Source organism: Dermacentor andersoni, chromosome 3 (genome assembly GCF_023375885.2).
Source record: "Dermacentor andersoni chromosome 3, qqDerAnde1_hic_scaffold, whole genome shotgun sequence".
Taxonomy (NCBI): Eukaryota; Metazoa; Arthropoda; class Arachnida; order Ixodida; family Ixodidae; genus Dermacentor; species Dermacentor andersoni.
Genome location: NC_092816.1, coordinates 238,016,526 through 238,029,459, shown reverse-complemented (window position 1 = coordinate 238,029,459; position 12,934 = coordinate 238,016,526). Strand labels below are relative to the sequence as shown.

The following is a 12,934-nucleotide window of genomic DNA, read 5'->3' as shown; positions in this document are numbered from 1 at the left end:
AGGATGGCCCACCACAAATAACCCACCAATTAAGGTTAGTCCACCCATATATCACCACCCAATTCAGCTTGACCCAGCCGCAGATCACCCCCATGGTTAGGTTAGCCCGTCCCCATGTCACCCCCAAATTTAGGTTGGCCCACCCCCATATCAGTCCCTAACTTAGCGTCGCCCACCCCTCTATCACCTCATATTTAGGATGGCCCACCGCAAATCACTCCCACATTTAGGTTAGGCCATCCCCATATCACCCCCGATTCAGCTTCGCCCAGCCCCATATCACCCCCATGGTTAGGGTGGGCCAAACCCCATATCTCCCCCCCCCAAATTTAGGTTCTCCCACCCCCGTATTATCCACAAATCCAGGCTGGCCCACCCCCCATTTTGCCCCTAACTTAGGCTTACCCACCCCTATATCACCTCAAATTTAGGTTGGGCCAGCCCCATGTCAGCCTCAAATTCAGCTTGGCTCATTACCATTTCACCCCAAATTTAGGTTGGGCCACTCCCATATCACTACCAAATTCAACTTGGCCCATCCCTGTATCACGCCCAAATTTATGCTGATGCCACTTCCAATTTCAAGTTGGCCACCCCAACCCTTTTTATAAAGACCTATGTATTCATATGGGAAATGCGTCAAGTTTTATGGCGTTACAGACATGATTTTGCACGATTTTGCTACCAAATTGCTGGGGTACTCGCCAAAGAATTCTACGCATTAAAAGCAACTGCACCGAACGAGCGACGCCATATGTTGATCCTAAATACTGACGGCTAGCCAAGCTAGCTTCTCTATAGAGCAACCGGGGCAGACACAGCACGGGACATTTATTCAAATGGTTTTTTACGGCCACACCTACGGATTCACACCACTTGGCTGTAGGGAACACATTAACAGTAGCTATTAATCCACACGCTCACATCATCTCCTAGTTGGTGCATTTCTTATTTGGATGAATCTTTACAAATAATTAACGTTCGAGCAACGACTCAGCTTAGCAGACCCTTTTTTCCGCACGAATGTTGCATAGGAATGGCATTGGCCACAGGGTGGCATTGTGGCCCAGGTGGACCTGATTCGCTCGGAGTATGTGCCATTAAGGACAGGCGAAAGTCGAAGAAAACGTACCTTCCGGAAGAACGCAATAAGAATAACCATTTTGTTCTCCCAGGTTCCACGCTACAAAGCACGAAATTGTCTTTTTTTTTTGCATAACACAAAGCTATGCGCAAGCTTCTAGTTATGATGTCCAATGAATAAAATCTTCATAAAGGCGATGACTTGACAAATGAACACGACACTGCTATGTTGTAGGAAGGAAAAATAGAAAACATAATATTTCAAGAGAACCACTGGAAAACCAGAACCGAAAGCAAATCATGAGTTTTGTGTTTCTGCCATTTGGTGGGAGACTATAAATTAAAAGTAAGTCCTATGCGGCCTTTAAAATTTAAAAAAAAGAATACTGCGCGGCTGAAAAACCAGAACCGAAAGCAAATGTTGGGTTTTGTGTTTCTGCCATCTAGTGAGAGACTACCAAACTAGGTCCTATGCGGCTTAAAAAAAAAAAAAAATGTCCGAAGCGGGAATCGAACCGCGGCCACCGCGACGCGGCACTACAGGTGCGCGCGATTCTACCACTCGGCCACGGCTACCTTTTTTTTTTTTTGTTTTTGTCTTTATTGCCGGCTTTGACATACGCAAACAATACACAAAAAAAAGGAAACATGTCCACAAGGATTTTGCTGGCACGACATATTAAATTTTTTTCAATACTGCAAGCTTATCTAGCATGTCAATCCATGTTGGTTGTTCAGGGAGTGCCCGATGGACATCCCTCAAGCATACTACAGATTCGATGAAGTGATCACGTGTAGGTAGCGAATTGACATCAGCATTGTTCAACTGCGTTCTAGCTTTCCACAAACTGTGGAGGCCCAGGAGCATTATAGCGTCATACGGAAAAGCCGCCGTTTCTACCGGTAAGAATCTTGTTCCATGTGGATCTAAAGGTAACTCTTTCTTTAAAGTCCTTTGTACACTCTAAAAACTAAGGGAGTGCCGGGCACTCTCTTTGAGGGAGTAGCTGCTTGTCCCATATTTCACTCTCTTTTCGAGAGTAGATCGACCCTCTTTGAGAGAGAGTAGGTCAACTCCTCCTGAGAGAGTTTTGTTACTCCACCGCAAGGGATTGCTTGTACTCTTCCGCAGAGTGATAATACTCTTCCCACAGGGAGTGCTAGTACTCTTCCACCGAGTGCTAATACTCTCCCCGCAGGGTTAATAGTACACCGCCAGACCGAGTACTTCTACTCCCCCAAACAGAGTGCTTGTACTCCTTCAGAACAGAGTGCTAGTACTCTTCCCAATAGCCTCTTAGCCAAGACCTGCTCACGCATGCAGGCAGGAAATCAGATCAAATTAGGGCCGCTGATATACTGTTCCCTAGGCGGCTCCTCAGAGACAGTGGCCCGATTCCAAGCGGCCTTCAGAATAGGCGTGAGCAAAGTCATGCAGGATGTCAGTCATTTTTTCCTGGCTATTTGCTGCCTACCGTGAGGCGTGACTGCTCTGAAGCGGCCTAGGCGTATGCGTCACGAACGCCACTGAGGAGAAAAAAAAGCGAATTAACACTTAATCTGCAAATACCTTCGCAAAGTTCACAATCAGGAGTCACACAATCTAATTAGAATACAATTGTCAAGGGAATCACAATGCTCTATCCATCATGTGAATTCGAACCCGCGTACACTCGCATTTGTACAATTCAAAACACACATCATAACCATTACACCACAGCGCCGCCACGCCCAGTCGTGTTCTTTTAGAGGTTATATATATACCAAACGTATTTGATGAATCGGCTGTGGTGGGTGGGGTTTCTCTGCAGTGTGCTGTGCTGTTGTGTACTGGAATACGTGTGCGTTTGCATCATTTCCATTCCTTGCTACGACTAACGAAGGAAGACAACGTAGACGACAACGTGAAAACTATTCATGGCTTGTCGTCACCGCAGGAAAATAACAAATGTGCCGTTCAGCTCATGATCGAGTGCTTCTCCAGTCCATGTTCTCCAAAATACGCGGATACAAAGTATTGCGCCAACCATCCACGTATGTGAATTTAATTCGCGCGTATACTGGTGAGCAATTGCGACGCCAGTACCAGGCATTTCGACGTGCCTCACGTTGCCGTGTAGGCGTTCTTTTCAAGTGCATTAGTTTAGAGTTTGGTTCAGTCCGCTGTGAGCTGTTGTCCTGCATTAGCAGCGGATCGTTAGCGTTTTGAAGCGCATGCATTCCAGCATTTGGAGACTGCTTATGCCGATAGCCGCGTCAAATGCATTGGCATGCATGTCTAAATGACTAATGTGTCCACTTGTTACGCGTGCACTGCTCGTATCCTGTGGCAGTGCTCGTTCTAAAAGCTTCGAAGACCATCTACACTCATGCGTGTGTTCAATTTATATATGCACAGGATGGACTTGCTGGCTAGTTGGTTGAGCATTTTAGAAGAAACAGCGCAACGCAAGGACGACGCAAAAACTTGCCACACCACGAAGCGCTGGTGTGGTTGATGCTTTTTTTCGTCCTTGTGTTTGCGCTGTTTCTTCTTCCACGATACACGCACACCACAGGTCCGCGAAAGTTTAGGAGCATAAGTGGTTAACTCTGTTTTCCCCGTTTTCTCTCAGTGTCAATGGCACAGTGCGTTGCCCGGAATTGTGCACGCTTACCCCCCTATGCAGAAATGCATCATAACTTGAAGCTCATGCTTGACTTGATCTAAACGACGCAAGTCGTGAACGCACCAAAAGAAAGGCAGTGAGCGTCTTGGGGGACGTTCGCACCAGGCGTCGTTTATATCAAGTCAAGCATGAGCTTTGTATTAAGATACATTTCTGAATACGGGGGCTAGACATCTGCTTCTTCCAGAAAATGTCGAAGAAACGCCCGCCAAAACCAAGCACATTCGTAAACTTAACTAGGCAATACGAAGCTCCATAGAAAAAAAGAAGAGTGCTATTAAAAGCTTTCAGTATTTTTCTTTACTCCAAAATAGTTGCGCTCTCGTGCCTTCACGGTACAGAGATAGTGCAGCGTTAGCTAGAAAGCATGAATTTCCTAACTCCATGCCAAAATAAGCTTGTAAAATTATTTAGGTGCTAGAATCCAGGGTTTGTAGTGATCCTTGAAAATCCTTTATTTCTAAAATGCCATTTTCAAGGCATTGAAAACCCTTGAATTTTTATAAGTACTGGAAAGTCCTTAAACTTGTACACTTGGCTAGACTTAGCAGACATTGCCAAGCGCTTTTTTTCCCTTCTGTGACACTCTTTCGCATGTCACAGAAAATTGTCTCTGGAGGTAATAGAAGGAAAGCGACATCCTTAAAGTTGAGAAATTACAAAGGAGCTGCAGATACCAGTTTTATGCACATGGAACCGGCGACAAATGTGCTTGGAGGAGCAGAAGCAGGAAGCTCAACAGTTGAGGCATTCGAAGAGAAGCCGTGAAGAGTAAATTGAGAGCGACAGACACAATAAAAAGAAATTAGAAATGACTATTGCTTATTTGATGGTGAAAAAAGCTGAGGCAACAGATGACATCACATACACTGTCAAACCAAACAGTATTCAAAAACTGCAAATGTTGCAGGTCCAAGTAGTTAATTGTGCTATTGCAGAAAAACTGAGCGCTTTCTTGAAATGCTTCCTTGTGTGCGTTTAGTGGTGGGCGGTGAAAGGCAAATTAGCAGTCTTTCAAATGTTTGAGATCACTGAAATGCGATTTGTTTTGTTTTCTTTTGTTTGCATTAGAGTTAACGGTGTTCTTGAACAAGTTATTGCCTGTCCAAACTACTACACACATTGCACGAGGTCCTTGAAGTTACTGTGTCGGGGCCTTGAAAGTCCTTGAAAACCATTGAATTTTTTTCTTCAATATTGCTACGAACCCAGTAGAACAAATGTCATGGAGTAAAAACCTTGGCTGAACAGGGGCTTATACGCAGAGCACAGGAAGACTATAAATGCAGTAGTAGGCATGGAGGGCCCTGAAAAAAATGTGCCACATCCGCTCGTCTGCCTTATGTTTCTGCACCGACTGTCGCATTTTTAATAGAAGTGCACTTTCTGTTCTACTCCAATAAACGCAACATTACGAACTCCAGTGTGGGGCAGTCCTTCAGCCAGTGCAGAACTTTTTTTGTACATCCGAGTCAGCTCTGTCATTTCTCCAGCATTGTAGTACAAGATTTGTTAAACTGGTTTAGCAGAATATGAGCAGTATACTCTTAAATAAGCTGTTTATTTGTATGCACAAGTTCAGGTCCTCAGTTTGGTTGCATGACAAATTGCCATACCTCAATAGATACAAGAAACAATTTTATTACAGTTTAATAAAATCCAAACAGTAATAATCACAACAATATAATGACATACATTTCTTTTGGTACGTATACAGCCCATGTCTTGGCAGTGTATAAATTCAACTATACACCGCAAGTGCTGTGTCCTGACCACTATTATTCACACGTGTAAAACCATCACAGCAATTCAACAAATATCACAGTAATTAGTGACATACACTTTGTAACTGCTTTACATGAGCAATGTATACAAATGGTCCCTGTGTACCTACACATGACTAGTGCCACCCGAGTACTATTACTCACAGGTGTAAAACCAACAAAGCAGTTCTTTAAAAAATATCACAGTGCTTAGTGACGTACATGCTGTAACTCCCTTGTAGAAACTTAATACAAACACGTGAGGACACAGAAAGCTAGCAGTGGGCATACATGGGAATACCACTGCCTCAATACTAATTCACAAGTGTAAAACCAACCAAGCAGTTCTTTAAAGAATATCACAATGCTTAGTGACATACATTTTCTAACTAGCTTATGTAAGCTTTATACAAACATGAGAACATATACAAAGCTAGCAGTGCACCCGCATAGAAGTGCGGCCATCTGAACACGATTATTTGCAAGTGTAAGCTCAACAGAACAGTTCGTTATAGTGACGCACATTTTGTAACTGCCTTATACAAGCTTAGTGCAAGCACAAGAATGCAGAAAAATATAAATTAAAAACTTGCTCTATGCATACACAAACAGACCAACACAAATGGTAAACACCGCTTTGAAGACAAATGTGACTGTGGCAAAGCGCAGTGCTGTGCCGGTTGAAATTGCCACCCACAAAAGTATTGAGCAATGCTTAAACCACAGGCAATAAAGTGCTGAAAGACTGCGTCTCTAACGTAACTATCTTAATTCAAATTTCTTGAATATAGGGCTCGCTTGCAGATAAGGCATCTGATCCAACTGACCTGATTTTACACCTGCTACATGCATACAATGCACTCAGATATAACTGGTGATAATAATTATAAAAAGCATTTAAAAACTTGATAGTATGATGAAGATGCATGACTAGAAAAGTTCTGTCCCCCTCGTACTTGTTAAAAAGGTGTAAGTACGACACATGTTCTTTTTTTCCTCAATTTTTGCATTAATGGACAGCCGAGAACCTCGAACCGACACAAAAAAAAAGATACTGCTATGTTAATAGTGTTATGAATAATTTTTTGTGAAAGCTTTTTTACAGACAAGTTGCAGTCTCGTTTCTGGAGGTTGAGCTGTATCTTGCAAAATAACTTGAAAAGTGGTCACATGGGAGCATGACACTATATCATAATGTTAGTTTCAGTTGACTCTCTTGCCCTACAAGTCGCTGCTCACTGTGGCCAGTGATTCAACAGCAGTGTCTGTGTGATTTTCATCACACTTCTGTCCTATGCCATTCTTACCAGAGTTGGCAGCACATAGATACCCAAATTTCGATAGTGTTGCTTTCTCAGGTGGTTGCTTTTGATTTGCTCAATATCAGTTGGCACTTCAGCTGCATCAAACTTCTTTTTTACCTCTTCAACAACAACATCAACAACAATCTTATGACACCTGTGTTGTCCTTCTAGTTGCCTACAAAGACCAGTCAATCTAGCAACAACACTGACAGTCTCTACTATCTTGTAATGGGGGAGAGGTGTGTCCCACCATGTGTTCCACATTGTTGTCACTATGTGGGCTGGCTGGGGAGGCAACAACTGTAGTATGTTTGCATTTGCATATATTAAAGTGATGCTTGTACTGTGTTATAACACCTAACTTAGTCTTGCACTTGCTGCACAATAACACTGGCTCACAGTCGTGGTGAAAAGCTTTTGTATGTTGAGCAAATGAGTTGTATCCACTACAAAAAAAGTCAGTGTTAGCACACATGTTGCTCTACCAGGCCTGGTGTGGTTCCTTCTGACACTGCTGCTGATGCTGACGCGCTGCTGCTTGCCTCGTACACTGTTGCAGCTGCAGTAGACATGGCAGTCTCTGTATCTATTGCTGCCGTGTCATCTGTCATGGTAACTTCCAAGTGGTATCAGGCTCACTTCTGCAACAGAGATGTTGTTTGCCCCTTGAGGGCGCTCATGATCAGGGCCAATAATTTCGTAGGCATTGTCTCCTGCATCAAAGAACCCATAAGAACAGCATGAATTAATAAACATAGCTCTAAAAAGTACGGACATCAAGACTTAACCACAAGCTTTGCACATAAGTGACCGGGCTTAATGAATAATACTTGCAGGAGGAGTTACACTATTGTTTGTGTATATTACAGTAAAGCCTCATCAGAAGATATTCAAGAGGCACGGGAAACATGTCTCTCGAAACCAAAAATTTTGAGACACTGAGGAGCCAGACTAGATCACTTCATTATGCATCATCACTAAAGTATGTTTTGATATATCTGAAGGAATAAATGCTCAGGGTGGCTTAAAAGGCCCCTAAACCACTTCTCGACATTCTTTGAACATTTCAAGCAAACACGCGTATCGAAATCAGAATGCCGTCACGATCGACGAAGCCAAATGCCAGAGTGCGTAGCACTGCCGGAGCACCACAATATGAAGAAAATGACCCCATGCGCCTCTCTGGACCTATCCTGCACCCCCCAGTTTGTCCTGACGTCACCAGGCTGTCTCTGATGATGTCACCAGTTTCCGGTGCTGTCGATTGGTCGAACGAAAGTGTACGACTGCCGGCAAGGCCTGCAAGCAAATACACACACTCCTTCCTCGTCGCGTTGCGCACGATGCCATTGTGGGCAGCCTATGGGGGCAAAGAACAGAAACGCCAACAGAAGGGTCTCCCTATGAGGCTCTTCAACACGAGTCACCATACAGTTCCGTTGTATTAGCGCCACCCCTCGCAGGACGACGGGCCAGAGCGGCAGCAACAGAGCTCGTTGGTGTTGGCCTGTCCCGTAACATTTGGAGGTGTACTAGGCAAGGAAAAGACGATACTGTCCATATGGCGCGTACCAGATGAAAGAGTAAAATGAGTGGGGACTACTTTTCGATAATCAAACACACGTAGCTCCACTATTACTGCACCGTTTCGAAAAATTCTCGTGGCTACCTGTTCATTGCCTTATTGTGTAGAACTGCCACACCGCAACTAAATTTCAACCTCGGTGGTTTAGGGGCCCTTTAAAGAAGACATTCACAGCTTTTTAGTGACTGTAGATTGTGTTAGCTTCCTTCCCAACTTCTGGAATTTAAACACTTCACTTTGCAAGCCTTGTTGCTCGCAGTACCTTTGAGGTGCTCTTAGACGCTCGTCAGCTTCAACTGCCGACACTTTCTGCCCTGCACTGTCCTCGTTGCCCTCCTTTGCTGGTTCATGCTAAAAGAGACATGCGCGATTGACTTGTGTAAGGATTGCGTGATCTTTACGCCCTTCGGAGCACACAAGGTGCACAAAGTGAATGTGTCTGGGTTGTGTCCCTTCGAAGTAGTGAATACTTAAAAAGTCATCATTAGTAACAAAGGTGTCTCTTGTATACAGTATTGTTAACGTGGCAAATATCGGAAAACCAACCAAACCATTTTCAGATGTCTCTTACAACCAAGTGCATCTTGTAATGAGATTCTACTGTACTGAATATTTTTCAACTATGGGTCATCTGCATGTACATATAGTCACAAAGACATGTTGTGTGGAATGGCGAATCGGGAAACAGTTCGTACTCTTACTTTTTGTCCCTAACATAAGAAGCTGATAACAATATGATAAAAAAGCAGGAAATGAGGCTAGAATGGAACATAATCCTTCAGCTCTAAACAGTTTTTTGGGCCCACATCGTTCCCTCATATTACATAAGGAAACAACTTGATTGCAGTAATGGCTGCATGTGATCTGAGTTGATTGAAACAAACTATACGTAAGGTTCTCCTGTATGTAATTTTATCAGAGTGCTTTTTAGATGTCCTGCTGGTGATCCTGGCTGCGTGATGCTTCTCATGCTTTTTGGCACGATTCCTTTTTTTCCACTCCACTTTTTTTTCAGATTTTCTCCCCTTTCCCTTCCCCCTTGTGTAAAATAGCACACTTGAAGTATCAAATCTGTTGAACTAACGTGTGTATCAAACCTGTCAACATGTGTGCTTCTCTGTGGTCTGTGTTGTATTTTTGCGCTGCACAATTCAATTCAAGATGAAAGATGGAACGTCCCTGCCTTTAGTTTAATTGTGTGTGTGTGTGTGTGTGTGTGTATATGTCTCTCTCATGTTTTGAAATATATGTACATTCAGGAGTGCCTGCATGCCCTTCTCTCCTGCTCCAGTGACAAAAAGGAGAGCCTGTTTATGTACCATAGTAAAAAATTCAAAGGTTTTCGCTGTGCCCATTACATCCCTTATCATATGGATCTGTCACAATACAGAGTAGCAGTGGTCCATAATACTAGCCCATCCCAACATAATTATAAATTAACACATACCGACATGCTGCGAAACAGCTGTTGCAAAGCCGCTGGTGAAGGCAATTTCCGCAGCACTGCAGTGGTACAGCCGAGTTCCACCTGTATAGTGACAAATCCATATGTGTGTTAGCAACTCAGTAGTTGCTGATGGTTTCATAAGCTTTACACTACACAATAAAGCAATCTAGACAACTTTGTTGGAACAAATGCACATAATTAGGACACCACTTAAACACTAACACGATTAATTGCCCCCAATCTGTCACTCACTAAGGGATAATACTACTGAAACATCGGTGGAGAGCTCAGATTAACACAGCCTATAAAGGACAAGCGTTCTTTGAGGAAAACAGCTATAACAACGGTTACTTTTCTTGATAATTTTATGTGGTAGCTTTGATTTAAATGTCATGCAGTACTATAAAATACGAAGTGCCGCATTTCTAGCAGCAGAAGGCGTCGTCAGGCTCATGGTACAACAGATTTTTGCACTGTTTGTCAGTGAGCCGACACATACAAAGAAAACCGAATTCACACATACATATACAGTGTCAAGTGCACTTCTCCTTCTGAAAACGCAGCCACCAGTTCCAATGTTGCTGAAAGGAAAGGTTATATAAAGTGCGAGACTGCATGGAACTGCCACTTATGACTGTAAATGTATGGTCTGCTGATTGCAGAGGTAGTCACATGCTATTTCTAGTCTCTTTTAGAAGCATTACTAAAGAATAAATTAAAATCTATTCATAAGTCACGAATTTCATGCATCCACAGTTTGGCTAAATAACCTGTGAGAAAAAGAAATGTTTACCTGGAATAGCAACCTTTTTTCCTGCTGCAAAACTTTCTTCGAATTAATGAAGTAACTTTACAGCATCATAATGCGTTTCTCGCAACTACTTGCCGGCAGTGGCGAGTTAGTGTTTATATCCGACTCATTGGGCGACAATACTGCCAAACACAAATGCTTCACGAACACGAGAACACGTCCCTCGCAGAGAATAGCAACCATATATGCCTCTGTGAGACATGATCGCCCCTTTGTGGTCAAAATGTACATTAGAACGACATCACCATCTCATTAAAAAAAAAAGCCTCCGTACAAGGCAGCCGCCAACTGCATAATGTGAAATTGCAACTGATGTCCACTTACTGGTGGCCTGTGTTTGAGTCACTTTTGGCAGTTGACTGGGTGCTGAGAAATGCACGTCCTGGGTTGTCCCTGCAAAACATACAGGGTTATGTCAAATGTTGAAAATATATATATGCCGGCATTTCATCAGTCGCAAAACAAACGAGTAAACTAATAAACAACTGTAATGTAAACAGAGTACACATCATAAGATAGGCTGTCAACTGTTAATGAATTACGCAAAAAACCTAATGCATAGGAAAGACTATATGTATACACACGAAGCTGACACACAATTTAATTCGCTCTAGGTTTTTCCATGCAGTATAATCAAATTATGTCTCGTGGTTAGAGCAAAATTAGTGTAAATTACGAACTAAATTATCTACCCTGGAAACTTTTCTTCAATATGCACCTGTGCGCGCTTCGAACGAGTAGCGTTGTAAAATTTACGTACATGGCATTTAACATAGTTGCTGAACACGGATTTCCTTTGCCCTGTGTCGTGTACAGTGAGCTACATATATCTGCCCCCCCCCCCCCTTTTTTTGTACTAGCCATACTGCGTGCCACTGCACCTATACGCACGTCAATAAACCTCACGACACAGAAATAAAAAAAGCGCCAATCACCCATGCCTGCATGTTGTAGTGGGCCTAACCTAACCAAGCATGGGCTGTTGCTTTTTATAGTAAACACAGGCACCGTGCTCATTGCAAGTATGTATCATGTCGCTAAGCAAATATGCAATTTCATTGTACCACTATTTTTTTATCACATGGATATATCTGTTGAGAGGCAAGACAAAAAGCAGTCACTTCTCAGAACTAATCAGCTTTCTTAAAACACATTTTTAACTTTTCAATGACACTTGCTGCAATGTGTTTGTCTCCAGAGAGCATACTTGATTTGACTTTCCAATCAGAGACATTACATAAATATACCATGTTAAGATGACTGCCTGGAGCACGTGAGAATTTTCATCTTTGTGTAACATACTGTATCTTGATTTTGTTGACATTTGGTCAAATGGTACACCCAATATACCCACATACTAGTTTTCTTGTCCAAATAACATGCCAATGTATTTTGATTTTTTGGCATTGGCTCCTCTGCACTACGTGAAGTCGCGCTGCACTGGCTCTTTCACATCTTCGTGTCCTTGCAGCTGCCTTGCGTTATATAAAGCGGGTGCCTGAAAAATATTGTATGCAAAAGTCAACACAAGGGCATGGTGCAAAACAACATCAAGACAGTCAAGGCCATGGCGGCAATAAAAAAGTCTTAGCTCTTAGTCTTCCTAGTGAAATGCATGCAAAACATCCAAATGACTGCAACAGTCAACTGCTAAACTAACTTAAATTTTTAGATTTAAGCAAAAAAACAAATAAACCACAGTTCATCCTTGTTTTTCATGAATGTTAGAATACTCCTGCTAATGAATAGAATATTGGTCATTTTCAGACGTCATAGGTCTGTCATGAGTCTGGTGAATCGCAAACACCACTTGTGACACATCCTAAGCACGTGCCCAGTGTGCCCCCCCCCCCCCCCCCGCACCATCCCTGGTTGTGCCACTGCTGAAGCCATAATTTGAGGATTATAGCTGCAAACATGATGCTCAGTAGGGATGAAAATATTGTCCTTCAGCTCAATGGATATATGGATGTGCCTATAAAAAAGGGCAACAAGGCTTGTTATGGCAAGCTTACCCACATTTCAATACTAACAAGTTCACTGCGGCCTGCATCTAAGCTTACTAAAAGGCATGAACTTATTTTCATGCATGAGGTGCACAGTGGAGTTCATTTTTGACAGACCCGACTACTGCTGCAGTTTGAAATCTAGCATTTTAAATTCTTGTAGGCATGTAAAAGTTTCAGTTAAACCGCAGTTATTAGTTTATTACACCAACCTATTGTTCTGTGTACGACAGACTGGTAACACGGAATTAAAGCAACATTTTATT

General features: G+C 42.7%; 1 long non-coding RNA gene across 1 annotated transcript; it reads right to left on the bottom strand.

Annotated features, from left to right (window-relative positions):
• Positions 1 to 5,377: 5,377 nt before the first annotated feature.
• On the bottom strand, positions 5,378 to 12,499 carry LOC129385668 (uncharacterized). The gene is made up of 3 exons (XR_008613154.2): positions 10,987 to 12,499; positions 9,852 to 9,932; positions 5,378 to 7,532 (listed from the first exon to the last, which is right to left on the bottom strand). It is a non-coding gene; the product is annotated as an uncharacterized lncRNA (long non-coding RNA).
• Positions 12,500 to 12,934: the final 435 nt, after the last annotated feature.